Raw genomic sequence first — 20918 nt, 5'->3', positions numbered from 1 at the left:
TCAATGCATTGTGTAATATAAGTATTTTATTAATGAGTATTAAAAACTTCACAATTTCCATTTTTACTTTAAAAGTTAATTGAAATTAGATAAAGGGGCATCTTATGTGATTTTCAACTAAATTTTTACAGATTGGGAAGGTTTTATAAAACTATATAAAGTTCGATCTATTGTCTGAAATTAGTTTGCTGTTATAGAATTTTGTAGCTTGCTATTAACAATCCTTTATCCAGAAAAGTGTCCTAAGATAATGTAGCAGAGCAAAACCATATGATACCAAAATTGTATTGATCGGTTCAAAGGAAGTGGGATAAGAATGACCCAGTAACAATTCTGGACATGAGTTCTGCTCAGATCAGCTTGGTTCTGATTGACATTTTTCAGTAATGAGAAAGAGAATTATTGTTTCTTTAGTTTTCTAAATTCCCTGGACTGGATCTACCCTCAGATAGAGAGGTATATAGACAAGGTAGATAGGTAAAGAGATAGATAGAGATAGAACTACAAACACAGATACAGATATAGAAGCTATAGATATAGATATGGATATATAGATAGGTATAGGTGACTGCCACTAATGATCAATGGAACATGTCCAATTTTTTTTAATAACGTCCAATTTTGAAGATAGTTTTTGTTTCTAGATATGCAGTGTTTATTGACTAATTCATTGATCAAATTTGTAAAAATCAAGTGTTTGTGAAACAAATGGCCATTTTAATTGAAGTCATAGTATAAGCATATATATGGGAAACAGTATCTCAGAACATAGAAAAACGATTATATAAATACTACATAATAAAAGAGTTTTATTGCAAAGATATGGATCCTAATTTTTCATTGGTATTTTTGACATATAGAATATCAGGATTTTTCTATTTAAAAAAAAGAACAATTACAACATTCATTCAATCAGCCAACAAATATTCATTGAGTGCCTACTAGATACAAGTTGATATTTAAGGGCTTGATATATGAGGGGAAAAAATAGACAAAGATCCCTGCCCTCATAGGACTTACATTCTAATAAAAGGAGTCTGACAATAAGTAATTTAGCTACAAAATAAGTAAATGATACAGTATGTTAGATGATGCTGAAGCCAGGCATGGGAGTCAGGAGTGTGGCAAGTAGGAGAAGGCAGGTAGTACTATTCAATAGCGTGGTGAAGGTAGGCCTTACTAAGCAGGTATAATTCAAAGAAGGTAAGGGAGTCAGTGAAGAATATATCTGGTGGAAAGAGGATTCTAGGCTGAAGGAACAGCTAGGACAAAATTCCTGATGCAGGAGAAGGACTAACTCGTTGAAGGTAGAAGGCCAGTGGAATTGAAGCAGAGTTAACAGAAGGATGGTTAAGAGATGAACTGACACAGCTAAGGGCTTCATAGGCCATTGGAAAGACTATTGAAAGGGGGAGTCATTTCACAATTTTGAGCAAAGGAATGATATTACATGACTTCAATTTTAAAAGATTCACTTGTTTAAAACTCCTGTGTTGATGATAGATAGTAGAAGGACAAGAGCAAAAGCAGGGAGACCTGCTTAGAGGTTATGGCAGTGATCCAGGTAAGAGGTGATTTGGACCAGGATGGACATGGTGAATGTGATGAGAAATCACTAGATTATATTCAGAATGTAGAGCTAAAGGTGTTTGCTCATGTGAAGTCTGAGAGTGAGGAAGCAAGAAGGAATCCCAAGGCATTTGGCCTGCACCTGGAAGGACTGAGTCACCACTTACTAAGAAAGGAAAGACTGAGTGGAGCAGATTTAGGGGAAGATCAGAAGCTCAGTGCTAGGTTTGAAAAGTCTGTTAAAATCCACTGGAGATTATAAATGGGCAGTTGGATATGAAATCCAGAGTTTGGGATAGAGACCATGCTGGAGATAAACTACTGGGATTTGTCAGCACATAGATGATGTTTAAAACCAAGGGACTAGATGAGTTTACAAAGATAATGAAAGAAGACAGAGAAGTCAAAAGGGCTGAGACTAGGACACTGCAAAATGAAGAGGTCAGAAAGAGGAATCAGCAAAGAACAATGAGAAAGAGCCAACGATGAGGAAGGAGGAATCCTAAAACAGTCAGATGTCCTTAACCACACACTTGGGAAAGTACTAAAACTTATAATGAATTAATTTAAATCCCCAAACCCTATATTTAAAAGTAATGAATTTAAAACAGAAAAATTATGAGGAAACAATATAGTATTTATCTTTGCATATTATTCTAAAGTAAATAAAAAAGCACTTTACCAGCTAACTTTATTTTTTCCACTTAAATCCAAACAAAGCATGTGCTTGTTTTATGTGATTTTATCTATCGCTGTTACCAATAGCCTGAATAATGAGGGCAATTTCCAGTAAGTTAAAATGTTTAGGCTTCATTATAAAAGCCAGGGGGGGGAGCCCAATACATGCATTCAAGAAAGAAAAATAAAATTTTCAAGCATCTCTGACTAAAAACCATGAATCAAAAGGGAATAAAATAAGAACTGTAGCCTTGGACTGAAAGAGCCAGTGCACAAAAAGAAGGGAAAAAAAGCAATTCAAGTCAAAAGAACAGTTTAGACTCAAGAAATCTGAAATACCATTTATTAAGTATGCGCAATATCTATTAAATGTTAATTAATTATGTGTTACTATGTCAAGTAAATGTTAAATGTGAAGTATATGCCATACCTATTAAATGTACTAGGCAAAAAAAAATGTACTAGGCAACAACATTTTAATTAATCAACACAACTTTATGAAATTTGTTATATACTCCATATTTTACAAATAAATTCATTGAAAAATAGACACAATAAGTAACTTTTGAAGGATCCGCAGTTAAAATGGCACATTCAGGATTTAAACCCAAAGCACCCAAAGCTATTTGATTCAGGCAAAGATGATGGTTTCCTATTTTCTATGTTGTTTAATTTTGTGTTTCCATATGAAAGACCAGAGAACTTCCTATGCAGAATATAATTGGAGTACTTGGTACATTGAGTTATAAATCAACCCAGTGTTCTTAGTAGAAGAGCCAATGAATAGGAATAGCACTTACTCCTTGAGAAAAATCAGATTAGACTAACACCTCACTACACTGCAGGATTACTATTAACATCCCTAAACTGGAAGAATATACATTGTGGTTTCTCTGTTATGATTCCTACACTGTTAAAGAGAAGCAGTGGGGGGGATGAGGGAAGGAAGGAAGAGAAAACTACTATAAGGAACAAGTGGATGCTATTTATTTTTTTAATTTTTCATTAGAGGAAAAAAAAATTGGCTCCCACAGTTTACTACAACTTCCTGCTCTCCATGTTTTATTTACAGGTATGATGATGCACTCAATTTTGTTTACCAACACAGTAAGTTCCAGAATAACATCAAATAACAAAAATTCAGTTTTTTTCATAATTTACAGACACTCTCCAGTTTTATATATACATGTATATGTATATTGTGTATATATACATATTTATATACATGTATATATGTGTATATATATATATTTACATGTAATTTATATAACATTTGCAACCAAGGAACATGGATTTGTGGTTAAAAACAGAAAACCTGAAGCATAAGTTCAAAATGAGGAAAAGTAAACATGATAATGAGGGTAATTCAGAACAATCTGGGATCACCAAGTATTGTGACAAAAGTATGGTTGGTCCTGAGGCTACCCACTCTATACTTCACTGCAGCAAGGATGACATCACTATCTCAGCCACAGCTAGGGAGTTAGGAGAAAGCAGCAGCCCTCAGTCTTTGAAATAGACTATGTATGTAGATGCTAGTGTAAAATGTGGACATTATTATTGAGGAGATGCAAATGAGCGCTAACTTTGCTCAAGAAGACCCTGAGCAATAGCTGGATAAAATCATTACATATATTGAAAAGCAAAACTTCCATCATACAAGATAAGTTCTAGAGATCTGTTGTATAGCACCATGCCTATAGTTAACAACACTATATTATACACTTAAAATTTTGTTAAATGTGTAGATCTCATGTTAAATCTTATTATAATATAAAATTATATCTATAATCATATTTAATATCCCATCATGCACATATAGAAGGAAAATAACCAGAATTTCCTAGACTCTTAATCTCCTTTGCTGCTTCTTTTTCTCCTTTACTTTATGATACTGTATTGGAGTGCCCAGGACTTATTCTTCAGGCTTCATTACTTTTCTCTCCATTGGTCATCGCATCCAGTCTCATAGCTTTAAATATACGTAGTATTTAAATTCCAAATTTATATTCTCTATCTAAATCTTTCTCATGAACACATGCTTTAGCAAAGCATTGCACTAATATTTATAAGACCTGGACTCTAGATGTCATGTTTTAGAATAAGAATAATTCTAAACCACAAAGCATAGTTTGCTCCTTCTTTAACTAAAATCATTCAATGACTGCTAATTAACTAAAGGTTTAGGTTCAAATTTCTTGGCATCACCTATAGTTTCTTTTAAAATCTGATCTATGTATGTCTACCTTTCTAACCCTGTCTACCAATTTTTATAACAGGTATCCATTGCTCTGGTCTTCACAACACACTTAGTTTCCTAACATTATCACACTCTTTCCTTCCTGCTTACCTCTGCATGTACTATGTCCTCTCCTTAAAACTCTCTCTCCCAATTGGTTTTCGGTCTTTAAGAATCAGTGCAGGAATCGTGGAAGTGAAAATAATTAATACTTTTCTTCTTCATAATTCTTTATCCAAATTTTGTACTGTGAATCAAATTAATTTTATAGTTTATAAAAACATTTTGTAGGCTCAGGTAACTTAGCATCTCCTCCATGAAGCATAAAATTCTCTTTCTCCCCTTATTATAGTACTTATCATTTTTATGTGATTGTTTCCTTACCTATGTTTTTAGTAGACTGAATATCCTTAAGGTAAGGGATCTCGTTCCATTATTAGTTCCTGCTTAATAGGTTCCTGGTTGCCATTCTATACCAATCATTTTAACTAGGTCTTTGTTTAAAAATTTATCCACTATAGACTTAAAACTATTAACTATCTACTATAATTCCTCTAGTATCTTGAGTTTTGTCTTGAGTTTTGATTAGTGGGAACAAAAAGTATTTTGAGTATCTCTTTTTTTCTTTTTCTTCTTGTCATATTCCTTATACTCTATTCTTTACCTGGAAAGCAGACAGTTTATTATGAATATTATTGTATTTGATTTTGAGTTATTCTTTTTAATGAAATTTTGAGGTAGAAATGTTAAATTCAGCTTTTAATTCATCCACACATGATACAAAGCAATCTCAAATAAAACTTTTCTTGGTTGACTCATAGACAAAAAAAGGAATTAAACAATTAAAAATTAAAACCACTTCTTAATGATTACTTTAATGTTATACATAGGACTACACAAACAACTTTTATAAGAATAGAATTATACCATAATCCAATATCTATTATTCTGTCTCATATTATAATTTAAGTTTTAATATTTTTGGTATAAATATGATATTATGTTCTTCCTTAAACTATATGGCTAATACTCCCTGTCTTATCATTTGTCCTATCAACTGATTTTCACATTTATTTAACTTTTTATCAGTTTTTAATAATTGCTTTTATAGATACATTTAATAGCTTTAATAATCATCAGTAACCATCTGCACCAGTTTTTTTTTGCACTAATAAATAATATTTACAATTTTACCAAATGATAAAATTTCAACATATAAAGCACAGAGAGGAATTTACAGAGCGTGATGACAGAATAGGAAGCCCTGGACTCTCCTTTCCCCCATGGATACACCAATTCAATGGCAATACATAGACAAATTCTCTTCGTGAGAAATCTAGAAACTAGTTGAGAGTCTCAATTAGTCACCCTAGGTGACAAGAAAACAAAAAGGAAGACAGCAAGAGAGAAAAAAATGGGAGAAAAGAACTCCTAGAGACCAGAAAACATCAACAAAATGGATAATTAAGTGTTAATGGATTAAACTTTCCAATCAAAAGACATACAGTGGCTAAATGGATTAAAAATAAAGATCCAACTACATGCTGCCTACAAGACAATCACCGCATATTTAAGGATACACACAGGATGAAAGTGAAGAGAGGGAAAAAGATATTCCATGCAAATGGTAACCAAAAGAGCAGGGGTGGCTCTACTAATATCAAATGAAATAGACTTTAAGTCAAAAAAATGTCACAAGAGACAAAGAGGACATTAAATATTGATAAAAGTATCAATTCATCAGGAAGACATACCAATTATAAATTATATAACCACCCAACTTCAGAACATCTAAATATATAAACAAACATTGACATAACTGAAGGGGTAAAAAGACAGCAATAGAATAACAGTAGGAGACTTCAACATTCCACTTTAAATATTGGACAGAACATCCAGACAGAAAATGAATAAGTAAACAGTGGACCTGAACATTATAGAGCAAGACTAAAAGATATATGCAGAACATTTCACCCAACAGCAAGAGAATAAACATTGTTCTTAAGCACATATGAAACATTCTCCAAGATAGATACCACATTAGGTCATAAAACAAGTCTTAATAAATTTAAGAAGATTCAAATCATACCAAGTATGTTTTCCAATGAAAACAGAATGAAATTGAAATCAATAGCAGAAAAAATCCTGGAAAATTCACAAATATGTTTAAACTAAACAGCACAGTCCTGAACTAATGGGTCAAAGAAGAAATTGAAAGGGAAATCAGAAAATATCTTGAGACAAATGAAAATGAAAACACGCACACCAAAACACATGGGATGTAGCAAAAGCAATACTAAGAGGGAAGTTGATAGTAACAAAATTCCTACATTAAAAAAGAAGAAAGATCTCTGGACTTGACTGGTGGCAGAGTGGTTAAGAATCTGCCTGCCAATGCAGGGGACACAAGTTCGAGTCCTGCTCTAGGAAGATCCCCCATGCCGCAGAGCAACTAAGCCCGTGAGCCACAAATACTGAGCCTGAGCTTTAGAGCCTGCAAGCCACAACTACTGAGCCCACATGCCTAGAGCCCATGCTCCACAACAAGAGAAACCACTGCAATGAGAAGCTGGTGCACCACAATGAAGAGTAGCTGCCACTCGCCGCAACTAGAGAAAACCCACACATAGCAACAAAGATTCAACACAGCTAAAAATAAATAAATAAATAAAATAAATTTTTAAAAAAGAAGAAAGATCTCAAATAAACAACCTAATTTCACATCCTGAGGAAACAGAAAAAGAACAAACTAAGCCTAAGTTTAGAAGAAAAGATATAATAAATATTGGAGCAGAAATAAATAAAATAGAGAAGAGAACAACAATAGAACAAAATAAAAAAAACTAATTATTGGCTTTTTGAAAAGATCAACAAAATTGACAAACCTTCAGCTAGACTAAGAAAAAAAAAATTAGAAATTAAGAGGCATTCCAACTAATGCCACAGGAAAAAAAATGTTCATAAGAAACTACTATGAACAATTATACATCAACAAATTTAATAAGCTAGAATAAATGGGTAAATTCCTAGAAACATACAACCAACTAAAACTGAATCGAGAAGAAACAGAAAAATTTAAATGACCAATAGCTGATAAGGAGATCTAATCAGTAATCAAAACCTCCCCAGAAAGAAAACTGCAGGACCAGATGGTTTCGCTGGTGAATTCTACCAAATATTTAAAGAAGAATTCATGTCGGTCTGTCTCAAACTCTTCCAAAAAATTAAAGATGAAGGAACACTTTCTAATTCATTTTATGATGCCAACATTACCCTGATACTAAAGCCAAAGACACCACAAGAAAAAAAAAAAAGCTACATGCCATTATCCCTGATGAATACAGATGCAAAAATCCACTACAAAATACTAGCAAACCAAATTCAACAACACGTTAGAAGGTTCATACATCATGACCAAGTGAGATATATTGTTAGGATGCAAGGATAGTCCAACATATGCAAATCAGTAAATGTGATACACCACATTAACAGAATGAAGGATAAAAATCATATGATCATCTCAAAAGATGAAAAAAAAGCATTGACAAAATTCAATACCCTTTCATAAAAACTCTCAACAAACTATATGTAGAAGGAAATCACATCAACATAATAAAGCCATGTATGAAACACCCACAGTTAGCATTATACTCAATGGTGAAACTGAAAGCTTTCCCTTTAAGATCAGGAAAAGGAAAGGAAAAGCCATGTTTTCAGATGACATGATCTTATATGTAGAAAACCCAAAATATTGCCTCAAAAAACTTTTAGAACAAATAAACAAATTCAGTAAAGTTGCTGAATAAAAAAATCAACATACAAAAATCAGTTACACTTCTATACACTAAAAGTGAATTATCTAAAGTGGAAATTAGGACAACAATGCCATTTTCAATAGCATCAAAGATAATAACATATTTAGGAATAAATGTAATTAAGAATGTGAAAGATTTGTATGTTGAAAACCACAAAACATTGATTAAAGAAATTAAAGACACATAAGTGAAAATGTATCGTGTTCATGGATTAGAAGGATAAATATTGTTAAAATGTTCATATTACACAAAGTGATCACAAATTCAATGCAATCTCTATCAAAACCTAAAGGCATTTTTTACAGAAATAGATAAACAATCCCAAAGTTCAAGAACTACAAATGACTGAATAGCCAAAACAAATTTGAGAAAGGAAAAAAAAGCTGGAGACATCTTAAGTCCCAATTTCAAAATATACTACAAAGCTATAGTAATCAAAACAATATGGTACTGGCCTAAAGATAGATGTATAGACCAATGGAACAGAATAAAAACCCCCCAAATAAACTCATGATTATGTAATTAACTGACCTGTGACATGGGTGCCAATAATACACAATAGGGAAAGAACAGTATCTTCAACGAATTGTGTTGGCAAAACTGGATAACCACATAGAGAAGAATGAAATTCAACCTTTATCTTATACCATACACAAAAATTAGCTCAATGGATTAAAGACTTAAACATAAGACATGAAACTAAAACTCCTTAAAGAAAATATAAGGGAAAGCTTTGTGACAATGACATGGTCTTGGCCTTAGCAATGATTTCTTGGATATGACACCAAAAGCACAGACAATAAAAGCAAAATTAGACAAATGAGACTACATCAAACTAAAATGCTTCTGCACAGCAGAGGAAATAATTAACAGTGTCAAAGGCAACCTACAGAATGAGAGAAAATATCTGCAAACCATATATTTGATAAGGGGTAAGTATCCAAAATATATAAAGAACTCATACAACTCAATAGCAAAACAAAACAAAACAAATCATGTTAATTAAAAAATGGGCAAAGGAGCTTAACAGACATTTTTTCAAAGAAGATATACAAAAGGCCAACAGGTACCTGAAAAGATGCTTAATATCACCAGTCATTAAGGAAATGCAGATTAAAACTACAGGGAGATACCACCTTACACCTGTTAGAGTGATCACCATAAAAAAGACGAGAGATAACAAATGCTGGCAAGAATGTGGAGAAAAGGAAATCCTTGTGCACTGTTGGTGGGACTGTAAATTGGTATGGTCACTGTGGAAAACAGTATGGAGGATCCTAAAAAAATTAAAAATAGAACTACCATATGATCCAGCAATTTCATTTCTGGGAATATATTCAAAAGAAACAAAAACACTAACTTGAAAAGATAGTTGCACCCTTATGTTCATAGCAGTATTATTTACAATAGCCAGGACATGGAAACAATTTAAGTGTCCATCAATGGATACAGAAGTTGTGACACATATACACAATGAATATTAGTCATCCATTAAAAAAAACCAAGCAAACCACAACAACGAGGAAATCCTACCATTTGCAACAACATGGAGAGACTTCTAAGGCATTATGCTAAATGAAATAACTCAGAGAAAGACAAATATTGTGTGATCTCATTTATATAGGAAATCTAAAAAAGAACAAAACAAACAAACGAATAGAAAAAGTGATCAGACTTGTGGTTACCAGAGGCAGAGGGTGGTGGGGAGGGGAGACTGGAGGAAGATGATCAAAAAATACAAACTTCCAATTATATGGTAAATAAGTATTAGGAATGTAACATACAACATGATGATTGCAGGTAGTGAGGTATCTGTGGATCACACTGCAGGGGTCCACAGAAAACAGGGTGGAAACACTGAAAAGGAATGTGGAAAGAGTACTGGACCCAGAAACAGAAAGTCTGGGTTTTCAACCCATCACTGAGCAGCAGTGTGACCTTAGGTGAGTCACTAAACCTTTCTGAGTTCTCCTTGTCGACAAAAAGAAGAAAATGATACCTGTCCAGCCTACCTCACAGAGTAATAATACACACCAAATAATAGAAATGTATGTTGAAGTGCTTCATCAATGTTAATACACTATCTGAGTGCAATCTCTAATTATTATCATGAATATGTTTTGGTGTCACAAAATAATGTATCACACTTTCAGTGTTTCTGTGAGAAGACAACAAAAATACCATCATTTATTGAAGAACAACCTGAGGTAAAAAACACGAGTTGACAACACCTAAGAGAAAATAAAGGAAAATATCAAGTAACAATCAGAGAATACATTCGATTTTGGCCAAAATCCTGACTGCAAGACTGTCAATATTAAGATAATTGCCTCAATTTTCCACTTGGTATTGTGAGTGAAGACTCAATTTGGGTTTGCTAAAATGACAACATCAACAAAAAATAGCCCCCCAAATGCTAACAGAAAATAAAATGTGACTATCAAAAATCAAGATGAAACCAAATATAATGCCTGGTCCACGTTCACCTATAGTTCATACTGAAGTAGAATGTTAGATTGACTCTTCACTACAAAGTGATATCTGATATTAATAAAGTAGCACATATATTACCTCTGTCAATCTTAAGGCTTTGTCATCTAAGGTAGTATAGTATTCAACATAAGGATTATTCATTGCTGGTAGTGGAGAGGCCACAGACATTGGCCTCCCCTCCTTGCTCTACCCTTACAGTTACTTTCCCTCTCCCCACTTTCTTCCTTGCTCCTGGGGACCATAAAGGAGACTGTGATGCTTCCCAGCCAACTCTAGCTCTTGTTCCTTATTGATCTTTTGGTATGCTTGGTGTAGGCTGGCAATAGCAAAGTAGATGGAGACAAGGGAGAAAGGAAAAGAAAGGCAAATGCAAGCAGTATTTTTCTTTTCTTAGTCTCTAGCCCAAATCCATTGAACTCCCTCGTCTTTCCTCTGTACCCCCATCATATTTCACACACATGCCACATAGCACATCCTCCCCAATTTCTATCTAACTCCACATACAGACTCCCTCGGTTTTCAAGGCATCATTTTGTCTTCCCTGAGATCCTCACCCTCTTTCTCCATGGAACAAGTGTCTTAATCTGTATTCACCAGAATTGTACAGTAAAATGTCTTTTCAACTTTTATTATGTGGCCAGTCATGCAGGTTATTTAATTCAGCAGCAAGTAACTTAATACACATTTCAGCTCTTACAAATATGCTGTGAGGAAATTATTATTACATTTATTTTACAGATGATAAATACGTTAAATAACTTGCTCAAATTGAAAAGTTGGAGAGTTGAGTCAAATTTGAACCTGGGTATGTATCATTCTAATATGTTTGCTTTTCCCCAGTGCCTCCCAGTATTTTACTTCTTGGTACAAATTAAAGTTTTCTGCAGACTGCCTGGAAACCTACCCACTGAGTGTAACACTGTTTTTATGGGAAAATACATTCAAAGTTTCAAATCACCAATTTACAAATGATAGCTTAGCCCACAATCAGTTCTTAAACTGTGGATTGCCTGAGCTACCAGAGCATGCAGAAATATGCTCTTAATCCAAATGATGAATCGTGTGGCTAAGAACTGGTCTAGGAAGTAAGCACAAATTTTCTCTGACCTTTGGGTCTCTACCTTCTTCTGCTCTGCTGGTGAACCCTTGTTTTTCTACAAAATAAAAGCTCATTACTCCCTAAGGTCTCATTTCCCTTTTGAAATAGGGCAAGCTGAAAAAAAAGTAAATAAGTTGTACCAACTCTCCAAATTTTGCCACAAACTAACTTGATAAGGAAGGTTTCAGAGTTGAGTAGGAAGCCTGACTATCTCCTCCAATGCAAATAAAGTTGAAAGCCTTGACTTTCAAACTTTAGTGCATACAAATCAAGTAGGGATCCAGTTAATATGTGGATTCTGATTCAATAGATCTGGGATAATGTCTCATTTATTTTTTTTCATTTCTAACAAGCTCCCAGATGATTTCATGTGAAGATTTTTCTAACTTAAACTATCAATATAGTAGCTGTCAATTAATATTTGTTGGTTTTACTTAAGTAAAAATACTACACCTAACATAAAAATCTTATATAATTGAGACATACCACTCCAGCTGACTTACTATAGTCTTTTAATTAGTACAGTGTCCCTGGATAACCATGTAATGATATTTCCCAGCCCACTCAACTTGATGATGTATATACATTTCTAACTTGCTTGCTCAGAATTTTTTTCTCCTTAAAGAAAGAAAGAAAAAAAAACCCTGTGTTTTGATACTTTCTGGATTATATGTAAATTATCAAATGGAAGTTTTTTCTTGGAGAAGAAGGCATGAGAAACATACTGGGAAAGAAAACTGCTGACTATAATATCTCAATGCCTATGTGAAACATAAATGCTTAATCTACATATATGTCAACTAAGAAACCCACATTTCTTATATGGCCCCATAGGGCTTTATTGATGCCTAGTCAGTTTTTTATTGCTACTGAATAAAGTCTTTCTGACATAAGTATTTGACCTCTGACACTATCAAGACTCTCTCTTGGTGGTCATGAGAACATAAATTCTCTCACACTTCAGTAGATGACATAGAATTTATTATTTGGCAGAAACAGACAGCAAAAGTAGTTGGTGGAGATGGATATTGTATGGACTCTACATGTGACTTGATTAAAGTTCATAGAATTGAATTTCTTTTATAATTTCAGCAAGTTATGCAAGTAAAGAAAGACTGTCCTGAATGTCTTTAGCAATATGTAAGCTTTTGCTCTACATTTGATGATGGCTTCTAATTCTTGAATACAAATTAATGCCAACTGATTATGAATACCTGCATTGATACCAGCATATAATTCATTTACTCCTGGTTCTGTTAAATTTGGGGGAAGCCTTATTTTTCTCATTTTTGTGGCCAGGTTAACAATGTCTTCTTTAAAATGTGACCAAATAGGCCACATAGAAACTAAAGTATTTACTTTGAAAGTATACATCTTTTACTACAAGTTGTCTCTACAATTATAATCCATAATTTTAAGCCTTGAAATAGTAATAATACCTTACATTTGTGTTTACATGTCCCCACACCAGTTTTTCATCCAGTAGCTTATTTATCCTAGACATTTACTGTAGATTTACAAAATCTAGGAAAGCTTGTTATTGTTTCCTCTCACACTAATGGCATTTCACCCACCCATTAGTGAAACATTAGGCAAATCAGTTGGAAAAAGGAATCTCCTATTGTCCGAACCTATCCTCTGTTACCAAAATACCAAAGATCCTGTTTCTTTCCAGTTTTATTTACACATTAAAGGCAGGAGCCAAAGGTTAAAAGGAGGTCAGTTACTATGATCTATTCTCACATTATGAACATTGATATCTATCTGCTTTTGTTTCTTCAAAGGAGAATCACTGTCATAGAACAATAGTAAATAAAACGATAATTAGTAAATAGCCGAAAAAGATAAAAGAAATGCCTAATATCCTAGGCAGTCAGTGGTCTCACCTTGTTATCTACTTGTCTCTGGTCGTTATTTTAATAGAAACCTTTGATTTCTGATGCAGAAAAAGGTACTGTAATGCCAATTGCTAATGTTTAAAATTATTACTTAGAAGAAGTTGCAATATAAAATAGTTTATTAAGTCCTGTTTTTCGACTTGTCATCTTAACTGTTTTCACCTATTTGAAAATGCTATTTATTGACATTTCATCTGTATTATTTCCCTAAAAGCCATTCATTACCTCTTTTATTTTTCCTTAATAGGTCTTATTTTTAAACTTTTTCATATTCTATTCTTTATCCTTCAGATTCAGGATCAGATTAAAAAAGAGAAGAATCACCTAATGTCTTTATCTCTCTTGATATAAAACAAAAGATATTATAAGAGACCTTTGGAGCTGGAGTAAGCTTTAGATTCTGAAACTAGGTAAAAACAAAAAAAAAAGGCGGGGGGAGCGGGGGGGCGGACAGGGAGGCTCTAATTGGTAAATCAATCTTCCTAAGAATTTGGTAAAGTCTTTGGATGATATCTTTACAGTATTTCTAAGATTTAAATAAACTTATATCTAAAATATAATAAATGAAATTATCATACTAGTCAAAGTAAGAAAATAGTGTATACTTTCAAAACATTGTATCAGTGATTTACTTAGAAATTTTTAAATGCTCCCAGGAAATGGCTTTTAAAACTTCATATCAAATGCTGCAAATAGGAAACAATAATGATGAGGCTCTGATAAGGCTAAATGATGAAGGGCAGAGCATTAGATCAAGAAGGCAGCAGATGAGCACTGAGCTTAATTTCATAACTCCTCCACAGTATGAAGGTTTCTACTTCTGCTACCCTCTGGCCAAGGGGACCCTCTTGGGGACTTTATATTCATTGATAGATGTTTCACTCTGTCTATAGTAAGAATGCATAACAGAGAACTAAAACAATTTTAAGTCTAAATCAAGCCTACTTTTCCCCCTATTATGTTACTATTACATAAAATAATTCCAAAGAGTGGAGTGATAAGCTAGGACACGTAAAGACACTTGATTTGCATTAATCAAGATCACTGTCTTCAGGCTTCCTTGGTGGCACAGTGATTAAGAATCCACCTGCCAATGCAGGGGACACCAGTTTGAGCCCCGGTCCGAGAAGATCCCACATGCCGCAGAGCAAGTAAGTCCGTGCGCCACAACTACTGAGCCCACGTGCTACAACTACTGAAGCCCGTGCACCTAGAGCCTGTGCTCTGCAACAAGAGGAGCCACTGCAATAAGTCCATGCACCGCGACAAACAGCAGTCCCCACTCGTTGCAACTAGAGAAAGCCCACGCGCAGCAACAAAGACCCAACACAGCCAAAAATAAATAAATTTATTTTAAAAAGAAAAGATCAATGTCTCCTAGACTAGATTTGAATCTTCTAGGAAAGTGCTCTATGCCTGTTTGGGGTCACAGATATCTTTGATAATCTGATGAAATCTATATGTCTTAAATGCAAATGTCCTAAAAATTAACTACTGAACATTTCAGTAGCATTTCTAGATTCCCAAAGACCATGATACACAGACTGTGGATTAAGGAGAGCTGGAAATAGAAAGGAGACAAATGGTTCATTTAAATATCTTTGATATTTTATTTATGAATCTTTGCTTTGAATATAACTTTCATCTCAGATATGGTATATTTTCTAGCACAAGTCATAGTTTGTCCAAATAGATTCTCCATAAAATGGATAGCCCATTCATAAGTCTCATATATTCTTTTTTTTTAAAATAGATCTTTATTGGAGTATAATTGCTTCACAATACTGTGTTAGTTTCTGTTGTACAACAAAGTGAATCAGCCATATGCATACATATATCCCCACACCCCCTGACTCTTGAGCCTCCCTCCCACCCTCCCTATCCCACTCCCCTAAGTCATCGCAAAGCACTGAGATGATCTCCCTGTGTCCTGCTGCTGCTTCCCATTAGCTAACTATTTTACATTTGGTAGTGTATATAGGTCTATGCTACTCTCACTTCACCCCAGCTTCCCTCTCCCCTTCGTGTGCTCAAGTCCATTCTCTATGTCTACGTCTTTATTCCTGCCCTGCCGCTAGGTTCATCAGTACCGTTTTTATTTTTTTTTAGATTCCATATATATGCGTTAGCATACAGTATTGGTTTTTCTCTTTCTGACTCACTTCACTCTGTATGACAGATTCTAGGTCCATCCACCTCACTACAAATAACTCAATTTCATTTCTTTTTATGGCTGAGTAATATTCCATTGTATATATGTGCCACATCTTCTTTATCCATTCACCTGTTGGTGGACACTTAGGTTGCTTCCATGTCCTGACTATTGCAAATAGTGCTGCAATGAACATTGTGGTACATGACTCTTTTTGAATTATGGTTTTCTCAGGGTATATGCCCAGTAGTGGGATTGCTGGGTCATATGGTAGTTCTATTTTTAGTTTTTTAAGGAATCTCCATACTGTTCACCATAGTAATTGCATCAGTTTACATTCTTAACAACGGTGCAGGAGGTTTCCCTTTTAACCACACCCTTTCCATCATTTGAGCTCAATATCAAAAAAACAGACAATCCAATTTAAAAATGGGCCTAAATAGACATTAAAAAAAGACCTAAATAGACATTTCACCAAAGAAGACATACAGATGGCCAAGAGGCACATGAAAAGATGCTCAACATCACTAATTATTAGAGAAATGCAAATCAAAACTATAATGAGGTATCACCTCACACTGGTCAGAGTGGCCATTATCAAAAAGTCTAGAAACAATAAAAGTTGCATACATTCTTATTAGACTGTATGGGAAGTCTAATATGTATGGGAAGGACCTTAGACTGGTCCTGCTGGGAAGTTGAAGTTCAACTCATGCAGTCACACAGGTTTTGTTTTTATTTTTAACTACTTGATTCCTTTTGTGAGAAAACAAGCAAAACCCAGAGCTATAAAGTAGGGAGCTTGAACTTGTGAAAAAATAAAACTAATAAAACAAACCTTTATAAGACTAAAGAGGAAAAATCATATGACTATCTCAATAGATACAAACAAGTACATATCTCACATATATTCATGAGTTTTAAAATACTCTCAGCAAACTAGGAATAAAAGGAACTGAATCTGCAAACCCTGCAGCTACCATGATACTTAGTGGTGAAATAGTAAAATATTTACTCTAAATTGGGAACAATGAAAGAAAAGCACTCACATCATTTCTATTCAGTGTTGCATGTGAAGGTCTACTCAAAGAAATAAGGCAAGAAAAAGAAACAAAAGATATAAATATCAGAAAAAAATAAGTAAAACTATATTTATAGATGATATAATTGTATGTATACAAAATCCAAAGGAATCTTCATGACAAACAAAATTCCTACTAAATGCAGTAAGTGAATTCATCAAGGTCTCAGAATATATAGTCAAATACAAAGATCTGAGTATTTCCATATACAAGCAACAAACAACACATAATTTAAAAATTAATTCCATCTAGAATAACATTAAAAATAAATAAATAAGATTTACTTTATTTTAGCAAAAGATACAAAAGAATTGTTTAGAAGATTCAATATTGTTGGAAAATTCAATATTATAAAGTTGTCAATTCTTCTTAAACTATTCACAGTGCAACTCTGATCAAAATTTCAACAGGCTTACTTGTAGATACTGACAAGATTATTCTAAAATTTATATGAAAATCTAATGATCTCAAGTAGTCAAAACAATCTTGAAAATGAAGAACAAAGTTGAAAAACTTGTACTACCTGATTTCAAGATGTTATAAAGTTATAGCAATCAATACAATGTGGCATAAGGATAGATAGATAAATATAGCAGTAGAACAAAATAGAGATGAAGTAGAGGCATACATATATAGTCAAATAATTTTTTTACAAAACTTCCCATGTAATTCAATAGAAAAGAAGAATTTTTAAAAAGAGTGGCACTGGACCACTGGAAACTAGATAAAGAAAAAATAGAAACTTGATTCATACTTAATACCATAGCCCAAATTTGGGATGGCTTACAGATCTAACTGTAAAAGCTAAAAATGTCAAGCTTCGAAACGAAAACATGGGAAAATATTTTTATATCCTGGAGATAAGCAAAGATTTCCTAGACACACAAAAACATCAATAACCAGAAATGAAAAAAATTATAAACTAGACTTCATCAAAATAAAAAATGCTGTTCAATAAAAGACACCATGAAGCAAGTCAAAAAGCAAGTATGAGGCTGGAAGAAAATATTCGTGACATGTGTTCTGAAAAATGACTCATATCATGATTATATAAAGAACTCATAAAAAATAATAAAAAGACAAGCCATCAAATACCAAGATGGGAAAAAGTTTTGGACAGACACTTCACACACACACACACAAAGTATAAACAGACACTTCACACACACACACACACACACACACACACACACACATACACACACACACACACAAAGTATAAACAAACAGCCAATAAACACACATAAAGATGTCCAACATTGTTAGTCATCAGGGAACTACAAATAAAGCCATAGCTAGTTACCACTACATGCTCAAGAGAATGGCTAAAATTAAAACAATGATTAAAAAAAATATGCAACACCAAATACTGGAGAAGATAGAGCAGCTGGATCTCTCATTCACTGTTGGCAGGAGTATAAAATGGTACAACCACTATGGAAAATTGGGACTTTCTTCAAGTTAAGTATACAACTACTCCATGACTCAACAATTTCACTCTTAGCTATGAAGAGTGAAAATAAAATTAAAAAACATGTCCACAGACACCTGTACTAGAATGTTATTGGAGGTTTATTCATATTAACAAAAATTGGAGAAAAGCCAAGCCAACAGGAAAATGGATACACAAGTGTAGGTTATACTGTATACCCATACAATGGAATACCACTTGGCAATAAAGAGGAGAAAACTACTGACGCACAGATGAATCTCAGAAACATTATGCTGAGGGAAACAAGCCAGAACAAAAGGGTACATACTGTGTGATTCCGTTTTTACGAAGTCCAAGAATGGCCAAAACTAATCTATGGAATGGAAATTAAAACACTTGTCTGTAGTTGGGAAGGGCAAAGAACGAAAAGGGACACTAGGAACATTCTAGTTGATGGCAATGCTCTATATTCAATTAGTGTGTGGGTTACATGAGTATATACTTTGTCAAAATTCACAGAACTCTGCGCTTAAGATCTGTGCATTTACTGTATAGTTATACTTAATTTTTTTACATGAAGTTAAAACTCCAGGATAGCAAAGAGCTTCTTGCACCTGGTTATTTTTTTTCTCCAAAAGTGGTAAAATTGGCAGCTGTGGGGAATTTTGGAAAGCCTAGGAAGCCTGTAACTCAGTGGTTCTTAAATTGGCTGCACTTTGGAATCACCTGGGGTGTTTAAAGAGCAGCAGTGTCTGGGTCTCACCCCCAGAGATTCTTATTTAATTGGTTTTGGGGGTGGCTTAGGCATTAGGATTTTTAAAAGCTCTCCAGGTAATTCTAATGTGCAGCCAAGATTGAGAATCACTACTAAAACTGATACTGGAAGCACACTGCACTGCCTCTTGCTTCAGGTAAACATTTCCAAACAGATGACAGTATTCTTTGTCATTACAAAGTCTCATGTAAACCATGTCAATTAGCATATTCCTGTTCATCATATTACTATGTCACTGTGATTCCCATGTACATGTAAAACCAAAAGAACACAAACAATAACAAAAATAGAAGTAGCACTTGATTTCATAATATCAGTAAGCTGGAATCCCCTGGCCTATGTTTTGCCCATTGACAACTACTCCCATAGAATCCTAAATTTTTCCATTCATAGTATTGATACCTATTAGATTTGTAATGTGTTTCTTCCACCATCTTGAAACTTTTAAAAAAGAAGCGGCTATGCGTATCTTTTTAACCACTATATCCATAGCACCTGACAGTATGGAGGTTCAACACATATACATTGAGTGACAGAATAACCTCCACTCACTTGGCACTATGTTGCTCACTGGAATGATGAGTGTTTCTCTCATCTCCTGCTCATGATACAGTAGAAAATAAAGACATGCCAAGCTATTCTCCCTTTTACTCAGGTCCATGGTGAAGAAGTAAGAATGTGGTAGGAGAAATCTGTTTCTACACCTGTACAAGACTCTATGTTGTCTTAGGGATATGTGAACCACCAATACTACAAGTCATGGCTGAGTGGAAAGAAAAAGACTTTGGGATCTGTGAAAGGGGCAAGTGGGGAAGGTAGATTGTTTGGACTGCTGTTAATCATGATTTACTATGCAGTGGCTATTGACAGGGCACAAGTAGCTCACTTCCCAGAAAGATCGGCATGTAGGCCATTCTTAGATTTCATAAATTGCCCAAGAACAACACAGCACATCGGCATTTCATGGGGAGAGCTCTTAGAACAGACAGCATAATTTAATGCCAGCAAATAGAAATGTCTAGCACAGTTTAACACTCCTTAACCTTCACCTCATTAGACAGCTCTCCTGCCATTTATTGTTCTTTCTATTTTCTTGGTGTTGTATTACTAGTAGTAACTAAAGAGTGAGTGTTGATGCTGCATTATGGATCTACTTCTAATCATGCACACTTGGACAAAGCCACTGCAGCATCGTAAGTAGAATGCTCCAGAAATCAATGCTGGGACACATTTTCTGGGGTGGGAGATGTAAACATTTGCAGCTTTTCAGCTCTTCAGCTTTTCCCATACTGCACATTGTGAATACTTTGGTACCAGTAATCATGATGGCTGGATGAAATACCTGGCTTAGCCCAATCCATCCCTCCCACACCACTCTCAGCCAAAATGGCAATCAAAGACTGCAAAGAAATTGAAATTTTTATTTTAGAACATAGCAAATATTTCCTTTCACTCAAACTAATGTCTTAATTATTATTATTAAGAGTAGCTCCTTGAAAGTTTCTTGGCATTTTCTGGAGTTAACATATGCCTTCTTAGAAATAACAATATAGAGTCAAGGGATGATTATTTCTAAGACTAAAAATCTATGCTGTGGTGATATATATGGGGTTTTTGGGTTTTTGGTATGTGTTTTGTTTTGTTCTTAGAACAATTCTAAAGTAATGAGCCATTTCAGAAGCATTA

This window comes from Kogia breviceps, chromosome 13, assembly GCF_026419965.1.
Source record: "Kogia breviceps isolate mKogBre1 chromosome 13, mKogBre1 haplotype 1, whole genome shotgun sequence".
Lineage (NCBI taxonomy): Eukaryota > Metazoa > Chordata > Mammalia > Artiodactyla > Physeteridae > Kogia > Kogia breviceps.
Note: the sequence above shows the minus strand (reverse complement) of the source record.